This window comes from Hemitrygon akajei, chromosome 8, assembly GCF_048418815.1.
Source record: "Hemitrygon akajei chromosome 8, sHemAka1.3, whole genome shotgun sequence".
NCBI lineage: Eukaryota > Metazoa > Chordata > Chondrichthyes > Myliobatiformes > Dasyatidae > Hemitrygon > Hemitrygon akajei.
Genome location: NC_133131.1, coordinates 169,928,787 through 169,942,259, shown reverse-complemented (window position 1 = coordinate 169,942,259; position 13,473 = coordinate 169,928,787). Strand labels below are relative to the sequence as shown.

Below are 13,473 nucleotides of genomic sequence, written 5' to 3'. Positions count from 1 at the left end.
GTGTCTGTGGAGGGAAATGTTTTGTGTTGAGACCCTCCCGCTGGTATCGGATGGCAGAGTGTGTTTGGTGGGGATGAGAGAGCCGGGGGGAGTTTGAGGGGAAGGTGAGGGGTGCGGTGGGTGGGAGGGTGGATGACGTTGTTCTCAGATTTAGAATCAGAGTCAGGTTTCATATCGCTGGCAGATTGTGACATTTGCTGTTCTGTGGCAGCAGGACGTAGCAATTCATCATAATAAAAATCTGCAATTTACAGTCGGAACACACAGATTAAATAAGTAGCGCACAAAGAGGGCAAGAAACAAGAAAAAGTACTGAGGCAATGTTTATGGGTTCATTGTCTATTCAGAAATTTGGTGGTAGAAGGGATGAAGTTGTTCCTGAATCGTTTGTTGAGTGTGTGCCTTCAGGCTCCTACACCTCCTCCTCGATGGTAGCAAGAAGAAGAGGGCCCGTCCTGGGTGATGGGTTCTGCCTTTTTGAGGCATTAAGCCGATTCGGGCAGGAGGAAGGAAGTTGGCGCAGGAGTGAGGGCCTGAGTCATCAGTCTGAGTGACAGAGCAGGTTTGACAGGCGTGGTCACAGCCTACTGAACACGGTGCAGAACACAGCCAGATACTCCCAGCGAGTCACAGGTAACACCTCACACAGCGCAGGCACTGGTGGGTGGGGGCTGACCTGATCGCTCCATCTTTCCACAGAAGTTTCTGGAAAGGACGACCCCCTTGATTGTTTGGTCAGGTAAGGAACTAATTGTATTCAGGGAGTTTCTGTTACTGAGTGTTGGAGAGAGAGGGAGAGAGAGAGAGAGAGAGAGAGAGAGGCAGGGAGGGTGAGAGAGGGAGGGACAGAGAGACAGAGAGGGAGAAAAGCAGAGATAGGGAAAGAGAGAAGGAGAGAAAATTAGAGAGTGCAAAATGTGTGAAAGAAAGAGAGACAAGCAGAGAGAGAGAAGAGAGAGAGAGAGCAGAGAGTAGGGGAGAGAAAGAAATGGAGAGAGAGAGAAGGGGAAGGAGAGAGAGAAAGGGGAGAGGAAAGTAGAGAGGAGAGGGGAGAAGGAGGGGAGTGAGAAGGGAATAGAGTCAAGAAGGAGGGGAGGAGAGACAGATGCAGTGCAGGAAAGATGTAGGGGATGAGAGTGAACGAGGGTAGGAAACAGAGGGAGGTAGAAAAGAGGGAATGGGAAAGGAAGAGGGAGACAGGGAAGTAGAGAGAAAGAGGATAGAGGGAGATTGAGGGGAGAGAGGGAGGGAAGAGATTGAGGGGAGAGAAGAAGAGGGATAGAGGGGGGATAAAGGGCAAAAGATAGGGAGGAGAGAAAATTGGAGAGAGAAAGTGAGAGATGAAGGAAAAAGAAATATGAGGTGAAAGGTGGAGGGGGTGAGTTTTGGGCAGTCGGCGTGCTGAAGGGGAGAGAGGGGAGTGGATGGAGAGATGAGGAGGAGTCCTAGTGAAGGGTTTTAGTCCAAAATGTCGACCGGTTATTCCTGACCCTACCTGGGCTGCTGAGTTCAGAGGAGAGTGGAGGGAGGGTGGGGTCAGACTGGGATCGAGTTCTTTCCTGTGCTGGGAGAGTTCTGGTAATCCCAGGCCGAGCCGGCATTGTGGGCGAGTGGAAAGGTGAATCACTTCGCTGGGCTCGGCCCGGGCAGGAGACCGGCCGGGTTGGCGGTGGGAAACAAGGGGTTAAGGCTAGGGGAGCACAGAGGTAGGTGAGGCGGGGTCATGGAGCACAGAAACAGACCTTCGGCCCATCTAGTCCTTCCCAGCATTAACGTGTCACCCAACCTTCTGCCTCTGCTCCCTGGGCGGCCAGGCAGGTTATAAAAAGGGGTTGGAACTGAGATGGAATTAGTTTATTATTGTCACAGGAAAGAGCTCAAACTGCAGACAGATCAGATCATTGCACAGAGCACTGAGGTAGAACAAGGTAAAACAATAACAGAATGAAGTGTTACAATGAGAGTGCAAGGCCACGACCATGGAGATTGTGAGGTTAAAAGTCCATTGGATCGTCAGCCCAATAGTCTGATAAGAGTGAGGTTTCAGCTGCCCCTGGGCAGGTGCTACGTGCCTCCAGGCGTTTGTACCTCCTGCCCGAAGGGAGGGGGAACAAGAGAGAATGTCTGGGCGGGTGAGGTCTGTGATTATAGTGACAGCTTTCCTGAGGCAGTGAAGAGTGTAGACAGAGTCCAGGGAGGGGAGGCTGGGGCCTGTGATGTGCTGAACTCTCCACGTCTCTCTGCAGTGACCTCGGGCAGAGAGGTTCCATACCAGCCGGGATGCATCAGATAGGATTCTCTTTGTGGTGCTTTCTGAGCAACAGGAGGGGGAGAAGAGAGATTGTCCAGGGTGGGAGGGGTCTTTGATCATACTGGCTTCTTCAAAGATAATTATTGAGGGATGTCTGAAGCATGAGTTCCTCCAGAGACTCTCATCTCATGCTCTCGATATTTATCGCTTATTTAATTATTATTTCTGTATTTGTACAGTTTGCTATTCTTCTGTAGTCTGGTTGAACACCCTATCTGGGCATTCTTCCATTGATTCTGTTATATTATTCTATAGATTTATTGAGTATGCCCACAAAAAATGAATCTCAGGGTTGTATATGGTGACATATATGTACCTTGATAATAAACTTACTGTGAACTTTGAGTTCCGTGGTTGCCAGGGAAAGGAGGTCTCCTGGTATCTTCCTGTGAGAGGGTGTGAGACCACCATTCTGACCCCTCGCCAGAGAGAAAGGGACACCGCCTTTCTCTAGCACCCACACCGGCCTCCCATCTCTGACTCTCTTGAGTTTACTATTCTGCATTCTGTTATTGTTATCCCCTGTGCTACCTTGATGCACTGATGTGATGAAATGATCTGTGTGGATAGTATGTGTGGTGAACTACATATACCTGTCTGGACTGCTCCTGTGGCTCCTCCCACAGACCCCTGTATAAAGGCGATTGAGGCCTGAGCCCGGCCTCATTCTCCAGGATGTAGTGTTGTTCATTCTTCCAGTCAATAAAAGCCGATATCTCGCTTCTTATGTCTCAGAGGGAGTTATTGATGGTGCATCAGTGTGCAAGACAAGTTTTTGTCCTGTATCTCAGTACGTGTGATCAAGGCACAGCAGAGGACATACTTCATGAGGCCACTGGTAAAATTCCATCTTGTCAGGACAATTCCACACTGCCATCACAGAGAGCACCCTCACATCAGCCATTACTGTCTGGTTTGGTGCAGCATCCTATCACAACGTACAAAAACTCCAGCGAACTCTCAGGCCATCGGCTGCAGTCTACCATCGCTGCATGACTCGTCCGTGCCCAGGACAAAGACGCGGGCAGCAGGAAAGGTCATTACGGAGACTAAGTGGACTTGTGATGTGCGCCGGCTGCTCATCTTGTGTACAGTTCTGGTCACCGAATTATAGGAAAGATATCAATAAATTAGAGAGAGTGCAGAGACGATTTACTAGGATGTTACCTGGGTTTCAGCACTTAAGTTACAGAGAAAGGTTGAACAAGTTAGGTCTCTATTCATTGGAGCGTAGAAGGTTGAGGGGGGATTTGATCGAGGTATTTAAAATGTTGAGAGGGATAGATAGAGTTGACGTGAATAGGCTGTTTCCATTGAGAGTAGGGGAGATTCAAACGAGAGGACATGATTTGAGAGTTAGGGGGCAAAAGTTTAAGGGAAACACGAGGGGGTATTTCTTTACTCAGAGAGTGATAGCTGTGTGGAATGAGCTTCCTGTAGAAGTAGTAGAGGCCAGTTCAGTTGTGTCATTTAAGGTAAAATTGGATAGGTATATGGACAGGAAAGGAGTGGAGGGTTATGGGCTGAGTGCGGGTAGGTGGGACTAGGTGAGATTAAGAGTTCGGCATGGACTAGGAGGGCCGGAATGGCCTGTTTCCGTGCTGTGATTGTTATATATGGTTATATATATACGACCGTCCACCACCTGCTCCCATGGGTTCATGTGACCCTAATCTGTGGTGGGGGGGTCTGGTGCTGAGCAGGCGGGGTATAAAACTAATAACTTCTTTTTTGTTGCTTCTGATTTTCAGATAGATTAAAATTAGTTCTAAAAAATAAAATTCTCTTCTTTTTAATTCGGAATAATGACCAGGGGGCTAGGCAGGTGCCACGCCTTGCCCAAGCAGGCCAGTGAGGGAAGGATTTCCTCACAATTCCTTCGATAAAGACAGACATATCTCCACCCCACTACCCAACCGTTCAAGATATGCCCTTGTATATGTGTACGTAATTCTTATTGTAACTTATGGTAAATTTTTATGTACTGCCGCTGCAGAACGACATACTTTGTGATATTAAACCTGATTCAGGTTCTGAGATATGGATTATGTGCAGGCAGAAGGGTTTGGGTTGAATTTGGCAACAGGTGTGCACAGATACTGTGGGCCGAAGGGCCTCGTCCTGTGCTGTACTGCTCTGGGTTTGGTGTTCTATGTTCTGAAGTGTCAGTCGACTGCATGGACGTACTTTTAAATGGATTAAAATTGAATACAGATGGAGTTCATTGGGATGTGGATTCCTTCATGCACAAAGTACAGATACGAGACTTCAAAAGGACTGCTTTTAAAAGTATTTTTCTGAAAGTACGCGTGTGTTCTGTGTTGTACTAATGGTGGGCCAATAGGCCTGTCTCCATGCTGTAACTGGAGAGTTATTTCAAAGAGCTGGACAGGTAACGATGGGCCGAAGGGCCTGGGGGCGAGCTTCAGTGTGCTGTCTGTTGGTAGCTGCTGAGAGCGTCAGCTGACTGCTGTGTAAATAAACGGGGCGAGGCTGTTTAAATGTGCACAGACCACATTCTTCAGTATCAGTGCCAAAGGGACTAGAGAGGCGTAAGTGGGGCTCAGGCTGGGAGTAGGCCGGGATTTTGCCCATCCCAGAGCCTGTTGCCATGGGCGTTGTCATGGAGATCTCTGCCTGGGCTGTTTTGATGCCTCTCTGTTTCGAACTCTTGCTTTGTGAGCCAAACTCATGGCTGGTCACGTGGGATCCCGGGTTTCGATCCGATCACCCATGACTTTTCTCTCCTGGGCCTCACCCAGTCCCTATCCCTGAGCTGGGGGCTCACTCCTCCTCCCTTCAACTGTAGCCTGCCCCTCACCACCAACACTCCCACCCTTTGTCCGGCCTGCTAATGTCTTAAATTAGAATTGGTTTATTATTGTCACGTGTACCGAGATACAGTGAAAAAATTGTCCTGCATACTGTTCATGCAGATCAGATCATTACTCAATGCACTGAGGTAGAACAAGGTAAACCAATAACAGAATGCAGAATAAAGTGTCACAGCTACGGAGAGAGTGCAGAGCAAGACCTGAATGAGGTAGATAGTGGGGCTGAGTCAATTTTATCGTACAAGGAAACCAGTTAATGTTGCTATAGCAGCAGGGTTGAAGCTGTTCCTGACCTGGTGGGTAGGTGCTTCCAGGCCTGGTGAGAGGGGAGGGGAGATGGGAGAACGTCTGGGGTGGGTGAAGTCTTTGATTACGTTGGCTGGTTTACTGAGGCAGTGAGAAGTGTAGACAGAGTCCGTGGAGGGGAGGCTGGTTTCCGTGATGTGCTGAGCTCCATCCACAGCTCTCTGTGGTTTCTTGCAGTCACAGGCAGGCAGAGCTGTGATGCATCTAGATGGGACCCTTCCCCTGGAGCATTGGTAAACATCGGTGAGGTCTGATGGGGACGGGCATCGTTTATGTTTTGGAGATCCGGCAGGATCTTGTGTCCTGGTGGATAGTCTCAGAGTGAAGCTGGTGTCATTTGGACTGGCTACGAGACCCTCAGTGCATTGAGAGCTCCTGGGAGGACCTATGCCCGCTTCCAGGCGACTGGGCTGTGTCTGGAGAGGTCAAAGATGTGTGGGGAACTGTAGGGCACCAAAGAATGGGACTGAAGAGAGCCTGGCCCACCCACCTCACTCACCCGGTGTGACAACCCTCTGGCCCCAGGAGTGAGGGGGCGAATGTGGGGGTGCAGGCAGATCAGTGGGAACCAAAGGGGGTTGGATGAAAGGAAAGTGGAGGCCACACCTCCTGCCCCACGAACAAGAATGAAGGAGGCCAAGGTTTGTAAAATGGTAAGAGTATAGGTCAGGTGGTCAGCCTCAGTCTTTTACCCAGGGTAGGGGAGTCTAGACCGCGTTTAAGGTGAGAAGGGAAAGATTCTAGTGGGACCTGAAGGACAACCTTTTCACACAGAGGGTGGTGGGACTATGGAACGAGCTGCCAGAGGATGTGGTAGATAGAGGTGTGTAGAGTATAAAAGGCAGTTATGGGTACGTGGAGAGGAAATGTTTAGAACAGGGGTTCCCAACCGGTTTTATGTCATGGACTAGTTAAGCAAGGGACCCTGGGTCGGGGACCCCTCTAAACTTCAGAGGAAATGGTGGCAAATGGGACTAGCTTCGATGGAGTCTCGGTCAGCATGAACCAGATGGGCCAAACGGACTCTTTCCCTGCTGTACGAGTCTATCACTCTGAAATCTGAAAGAAAAGAAATATTGTTGGAGGTCATCAGTTCTGACCAGCACACATTCAGCAATTAAAAACAGGGCGATGTGGTAGGGGAATGGTTAGTGTAGCGCGGTCACAGTGCCAGTTCCTGCCGCTGTCCGTAAGGAACTTATACGCACAGATTCCCCCCGGGTGCTCCGGTTTCCCCCACATCCCAAAGAAGTACCGGTGAGGGTTTGTAAATCGTGGGCATGCTATGCTGGGGCCCGGAACATGTTAACACTGGCGGGCTGCCCCCACACGTCCTCGGACACAAAACCATGCATTGCACTGTATGTTTCGATGTGAGTGTGACAAACAGCTGATCTTTAATTGAGCTGAAAATGGAATTGCTGGCCTTTATCGCAGAGGACACTGAGTACGGGGCATTAACGAGATTGTACCTGGGGTGAAGGGTATGGCACGGATTCTGTTATTTAAGGAGGAATTCATGTGTTCGAGTCCATGCTCTGAAGGCTGGATATCACAGCTTTCGAAAGCCACTTGGACGGTTGAACTGTTAGGAAGGGCTTCAGAGGGATATTCAGATTTATTTACATTAAAACGCGCATCCTTTACATCAACGATCCATTCACCAGAGGATGTGCTGGCCGCAGCCCGCAACTCATGGAGCCGTAGAGCACTACAGCACAAAATAGGCGCTTCGGCCCATCCAGTCTGTGCTGAACCATTTAAACTGCCTAGTCCCATAGCCCTCCATACCCCTCCTATCCATGTACCTATCCACAATTTCTCTTCAATGTTGAAATGGAATCTGGATCCACCACTTGCATTGGCAACTTGTTCCACACTCCCTCTGAGTGAAGAAATTGATGCACCATCAATAACTCACGCTGAGACTTAGGAAGCGAGTTATCGGCTTTTATTGACTGGAAGAATAAACAACACTACATCCTGGGGAAAATGAGGGAGAGCAGCAGCCCACAGTCGCCTTTATACAGGGGTCTGTGGGAGGAGCCACAGGAGCAGTCAGCAGGGTCTGTGGGAGGAGCCACAGGAGCAGTCAGACAGGTATATCTAGTTCACCACAGAAATTTCCCCTCAAGTTGCCCTTAAACTCTTCACCTTTCACCCCTAACCCATGACCCCTGGTTGTAGTCCCGCCCAAGCCCTCAGTGGAAAAAGCCTGCTTACATTTACCCTGTCTATCGGCCTCACCACACGTTCCGGTGCCAATGTTCCATGCCCACCACGCTCAGCAGAACCACACAGAACACAACTAGCAACACAGTGAGAGCAAAACAGGTTCCTTTCCTTCCTTCCTCCCTCCCACCGAGAGGCAAGGACAGTCCTCCAATCCCAGCCCAGGCTTCTGGGCCTGCAGTTGTCAGTCTCCAGGCCTCAGCCATTGGCCTTAGACTTTCAGACTTCTGATCAACCTTTGACCTTTGGTGTTGACCCCTGGACTAGCTCCCTGAACTCCAGGCTCCAACTCCGGATGCTCCAAACCTAGGCAAATGTGTCCAGCTTCTGAGAGTAGTAGAGCTGGTTTGGTGTGGACGAGTCAGGCCGAAGAACTTGTTTAACTCGTCACCCAGGTTCTTGCTGGGATGGGGTTACTGAGTGGGGAAAGCTCAGGCCGATACTCGCTGCGAGAAGCAGTCTTAGTGAAAGAATGCTTTGTAGTTTTTGTTTGTGTTCTTCCTCTGAGCACTGTGACGATGTCACGTTGGCACAAGGTGACACTTGCAAGCTGCCTCCAGCACATCGTTAGGCTCGTGCGGGTCACTAACGCACAAGAATCAGAATCCGGTTTCATGTCAGTGAAATCTGTTAACTGTGCAGCAGCACTACAATGATAAATACAGATAAAAATTCCAGTATCTATATATATGTACATCTAGAGAGACCATGGATCTGCGCCTGGAGTTTCCAGGGCGCAGGCCTGGGCAGGGTTGTATGGGAGGCCGGCAGTTGCCCAAGCTGCAAGCCTTCCCCTCTCCACGCCACTGATGTTGTCCAAGGGAAGGGCACTAGGACCCATGCAGCTTGGCACCGGTGTTGTCGCAGAGCAATGTGTGGTTAAGTGCCTTGTTCAAGAACACAATAGTTAAAATACACAGTGCAAAATAACAGAAATAAAGTAGTGAGGTGCTGCTCATGGGTTCAGTGTCCATTCGGAAAACAAATGGCAGAGGGGAAGAAGCTGTTCCTGAATCACTGAGTGAGGGTCCTGTACCTCCTCCCTGATGGTAGGAATGAGAAGAGGGCTCGTCCTGGGTGATGGGGGTCCTTAACGATGGACACTGCCTTTCTGAGGTTCTACAGAGGCACATTTCACTGTAGGTTTCGATGTACTCCGGGTACATAGATCTGAATCTGCAGCTGAAAGGTAGGATTCTGTGGGGAAATCAGGGAGGGCATGGTGAAGGAATATTTCTACGAGTGGGGAGCAGGACAAGGGGGAACAGCTTCAGAATAAGGAATTGCCATTTCAGACAAACATGACGAGGAATTTCTCCTCTCAGAAGGTGGTGAATCTTTGTAATTCTCCCTGCAGGAGATTCAAGATTCAAGAGTGTTTCATGTCATTTCCAGTACTCAAATGTAAAGGAGAATGAAATAATTGTTACTCTGGATCTGATGGAGTACAAACAAACACAGTAAGATAAAGAACATAATGATAAAAAGCAATAAATATAAAGAAATGATAGCTTATATACAGAGATTGATTGTATGGCCATAAAGTGACATTAGGCACGGGAGTGTGTGTACATAAGGTGACTCTGACAGGAATGATGAAGTAGTGGTGTTAGGGGGTGTGTGGTGGTGGATTGGTGGGTGGAGGTGTTGATCAGCCTTACTGCTTGGGGAAAGTAACTGTTTTTGAGTCTGGTGGTCCTGGTGTGGATGCTATGTAACCTCCTCCCTGATGGGAGTGGGACAAACAGTCATGAGCAGGGTGGGTGGGACCCTTCATGATGTTACTGATGTTACTGGCCCTTTTCTGATACCTTTCTGTATATGTGTCCTCGATGGCGGGCAGGCTGTGCCGGTGATGCATTGGGCAGTTTTGACTACCTGTCTGCCCCAGTGCAGTTTCTGTGCCGCGCAGTGATGCAGTTTGCTAGGACGCTCTCCACTACTCATCTGTAGAATGATGTGAGTTCCAGATCTCTTCAGCTTCCTCAGAGAGTGGAGACCGATCCGCAGGGACAGATTCCCTGAACATGTCCGTGGTGAATAAAGACAGCCACTTAAAAGATATCTGTGGACATGGGGAGATAAGATTAAGATAAGTCTGGCTTTAGATAAGATAAAAATAGATTAGTTTTATTTGCCCACGTACATCAAAACATTGAAACCTGCAGTGATATGCACCTTCTGCATTGTTGTTTGCAATGTACTGGGAGCAGCCACAAATGTCGCTCCAACACAACATGGCCACAACTCACCAACACTGACCTGTTTGGCTTCGGATTGTGGGAGGAAACCCACGTGGTCACGGAGAGATCGTACAGACTCCTCACAGACAGCGGCGGAAATTGAACCCCAAGCGCTGTAATCGAGCAATCGACCTGGCCTCCATGTGTTACTCTATGACTAAGTGCTGTTGAGGCCAATGTAGATCGTTAGGTAGTAAAGGAATGGGAACATTGGCAGTCAGAGGGATAGGTTAAAGTGTCTGTTTCAATGCAGGAGGTGGACATGGAGAGGATGTTCCCTATAGGGAGAGAGTCTAGGACCGGAGGGCACAGCCTCCGATTAGAAGACATCCCTTTAGAACAGAGCAGAGCAGCAATTTCTTTAGCCATGAATGGTGAATCTGTGGAATTCATTGCCACAGGCGGCTGTGGAGGCCAAAACACTGGGTGTATTTAAAGTGGAGGTTGATAGGTTCTTGATTAGTCAGGATGTCAAAGGTTATGGGGAGAAGGCAGGAGAATGGGGTTGAGAGGGGCAATAAACCAGCCATGATGGAATGGCAGAACAGAATCTATGGGCCAAAAGGCCTAATTCTGCACCTGTTCCTTACGGTGTCAGGAACGTGTGGGGATGGTGCAGGGGAGTGGTACTGGTGTCAAAGTTAAGGCATGATCTTTTAGTTATTTAGAATCGAGTGTGGAGGAGGTACTGCTGGCCCAACAACACAACCCACCTATTTAATAACCTAATCACAGGACAATTTACAATGACCAATTAGCCTCCTAACTGGTACCTCTCTGGACTGTGGGAGGAAACTGGAGCACCCAGAGGAAACCCATGCAGGAATGGGAAGGGCGTACAGAGAAAACTGGAAATGCACTCTGAACTCTGACACCCTGGGGTGCAAATCTGGCACAAAACCACCGACCCTCAAAATGAAGGGGGGGGTGGTTAGGAAGGGTGGGCTTGTTGAGGGTTGGGTGGCTTATTCCTGTTTCTGTTTCTTATGTCGAGTGATATAATGTTTTCACCAGCTCCTTTCTGATCCTTTGTCCAATTAACTTAACCCTGCTGTCCGCCCGTCTCTGTGCCGGGAGAGAGCTGTCCCCTGCTCACTCTCTGCAGAAGTTGCCCCAGGCCTGGTGTCGGATTAATCAGGCATTTCTTGGCAGGTTCTGCTTCCGTAGATAATTCCTTCAGCTTTGCTGGGGAGCTTGCTGCTTCCTGTTCGTCCAGATTCTTATCCCTGCGGATCGAGACGGCACTCAGCTTGTATATTTATTCAGAGACGCAGCTCGGTAACAGATCCTTCTGGAGCAACGAGCCTGTGACGCCCTATCACACCCATCGACCATTTAACATACTAACCGGTACGTCTTTGGACTGTGCGAGGAAACCGGAGCACCCGGAGGAAACCCACACGGTCACGGGGAGAACGTAGAGACAGCGAGGGGAATTTCTGGGACTGTAACGTAGTGCGATGCTAACCTCGATGCTAGCATACACCCCAGCAGACTGTAATATGTCCTATCCGGATGCATCATGGCTTGGCATGGTAACTGTAGACTCAAGGCTGCAAGAAATCGAAGAGTTGTAAACACAACCAAGATCGTCACAGAAACCAGCCTCACCTCTGTCGACATGTCCCAGTGCCTCAGCATGATTAAGCCTGCCTGGACATCCTCTCTTCTCCTTTCTCCCATTGGGCTCGTTCACTCATTCGTGCCGTGTTGCATGAAGTGGGTGATTGTGGTCTTTCCATGTCCGTGATTGCTCTGGGCAAATTTGTCTACAGGAGTGGTTTTGTCATTACCTTCTGGGCAGTGTCTTTACAAGACGGGTGACCCCAGCATTATCAATACTCTTCAGAGATTGTTTGCCTGGCGTCAGTGGTCACATAACCAGGACTTGTGATCTGCACCGGCTGCTCATACGACCATCCACCACCCGTTCCCATGGCTTCATGTGACCCTGATCGGGGCTAAGCAGGTGCCACACCCGAGGGTGACCTGCAGGCTAGTGGAGGGAAGGAGCTCCTTACACCTCCTTCGGTAGAGATGTATCCCCACCCTGCCACCCAACAGGAAGATGATGCAAAAACACAAGAGATTCTGCAGGTGCTGGAAATCCAGAGCGAGACACACACAGAATGCTGGAGGAACTCAGCAGGACAAGCAGCACCTACACAGGGGAATATACAGTCGATGTTTGGGGCTGAATCTTCAGGAGGGGGTGGGAGCCGGAAGGAGAAGGTAGGTGTGAGGGTGAGAGATACAAGGAAGTAGGTGAGAGGTGAGGTGAGGTAACGGGGAAAGTCGGTGGGTGGGGGATGGGGGGGTGAAGAAAGAAGCTGGGAGGTGATAGGTGGAAGAGGTAGAGGGCTGAAGAAGAAGGAATCTGATTGGAGAGGAGTGCGGACCATGGGAGAAAGGGGAGGAGAAGGAGAACCAGAGGGAGGTGATGGGCAGGTGAGGTGAAGGGAAGAGGTGACAGGGTAACCAGAATGGCGAATGGGAAAAGAAAGGAGGGGGGTGAGAAAGTAATGGAAGTTAGAGGAACCGATGTTCGTGCTATCAGGTTGGAGGCTACCCATGTGCAATATGAAATTTGGCCTCACGATATAAGAAAATAAAAAAGTTTGAATGCATATACCACCAGGATTAAGGACAGCTCCTACCCTGCCGTTATAAGTCTATTGAATGGACCTCTTAGTCACTAAAATATGAACTTTGATCTCTGAACTTACCTCATCGCGACCCTTGCAGCTTCCTGTTGACCTGCACCATACTTCCTCTGTAACAGTAGCCTGGTAGACAATTCCCTTGTTCACCTGACAAGGCTTCCGTAACCAGGGGCAACCTGGGACTTAGAAGGGGCTGGGCACATCGGAGCTGGCCTCTGAACTTCGAACAGGCTCTCCTCGATGCTCCTGACGGTCTGGTTCTCCGCTTGTGGGTGAGGGTGAACCGGGGGTTGTGCGGTGGGAGGGAAGGAGGTTCGAATGGGATCTGTTTCATGTCGTGGTGGGGGAGGGGAGGCATCGTGGGGAAGTTGTACAAAACAGGAAACAGGCCCTTCAGCCCACCAAGTTGCTGCTATACATTGATTCTATCCCACCAAACTCATCTGCCCACACTTGTGTGCAGTTCTGGTCAGGAAGTGTGTTCCTAAATTAGTGAGGGTGGGGGAAAGTTTCAGTGTGAGACCAGAAGACATAAGAGCAGAATTAGGCCATTTGGCCCATCGAGTCTGCTCCACCATTTCATCATGGCTGATTTACTATTCCTCTCAACCCCATTTTCTTGCCTTCTCACTGTGACCTTTGACAACCTGACTAATCAAGAACCTATCACCCTCTGCTTTAAATATATCCAATGACTTGACCTCAGCTGTCTATGGCAATGAATTCCATCACCACCAGGCTAAAGAAATTCTGTTCTAAAGAGAGGATGTTACTGAGATGGGTGGATGGTGGAGACACTGTACAGGCTGGGTCTGCTTTCCCTCAAGAACTAGGGGGCACAGATTCAAAGTTTGTTATCAAAGTACATATGTGCACTTTGGTAG

The 13,473-nt window shown here is 49.4% G+C and overlaps 1 protein-coding gene across 1 annotated transcript in view; it reads left to right on the top strand.

Moving 5' to 3' along the window:
- Positions 1–585: 585 nt before the first annotated feature.
- Positions 586–13,473, top strand: part of vill (villin-like) — a 115,852-nt gene continuing 102,964 nt past the window's right edge. Inside the window, 1 exon segment of the mRNA XM_073055054.1 lies at positions 586–739. The gene's annotated coding sequence lies outside the window, so the exon portion shown is untranslated.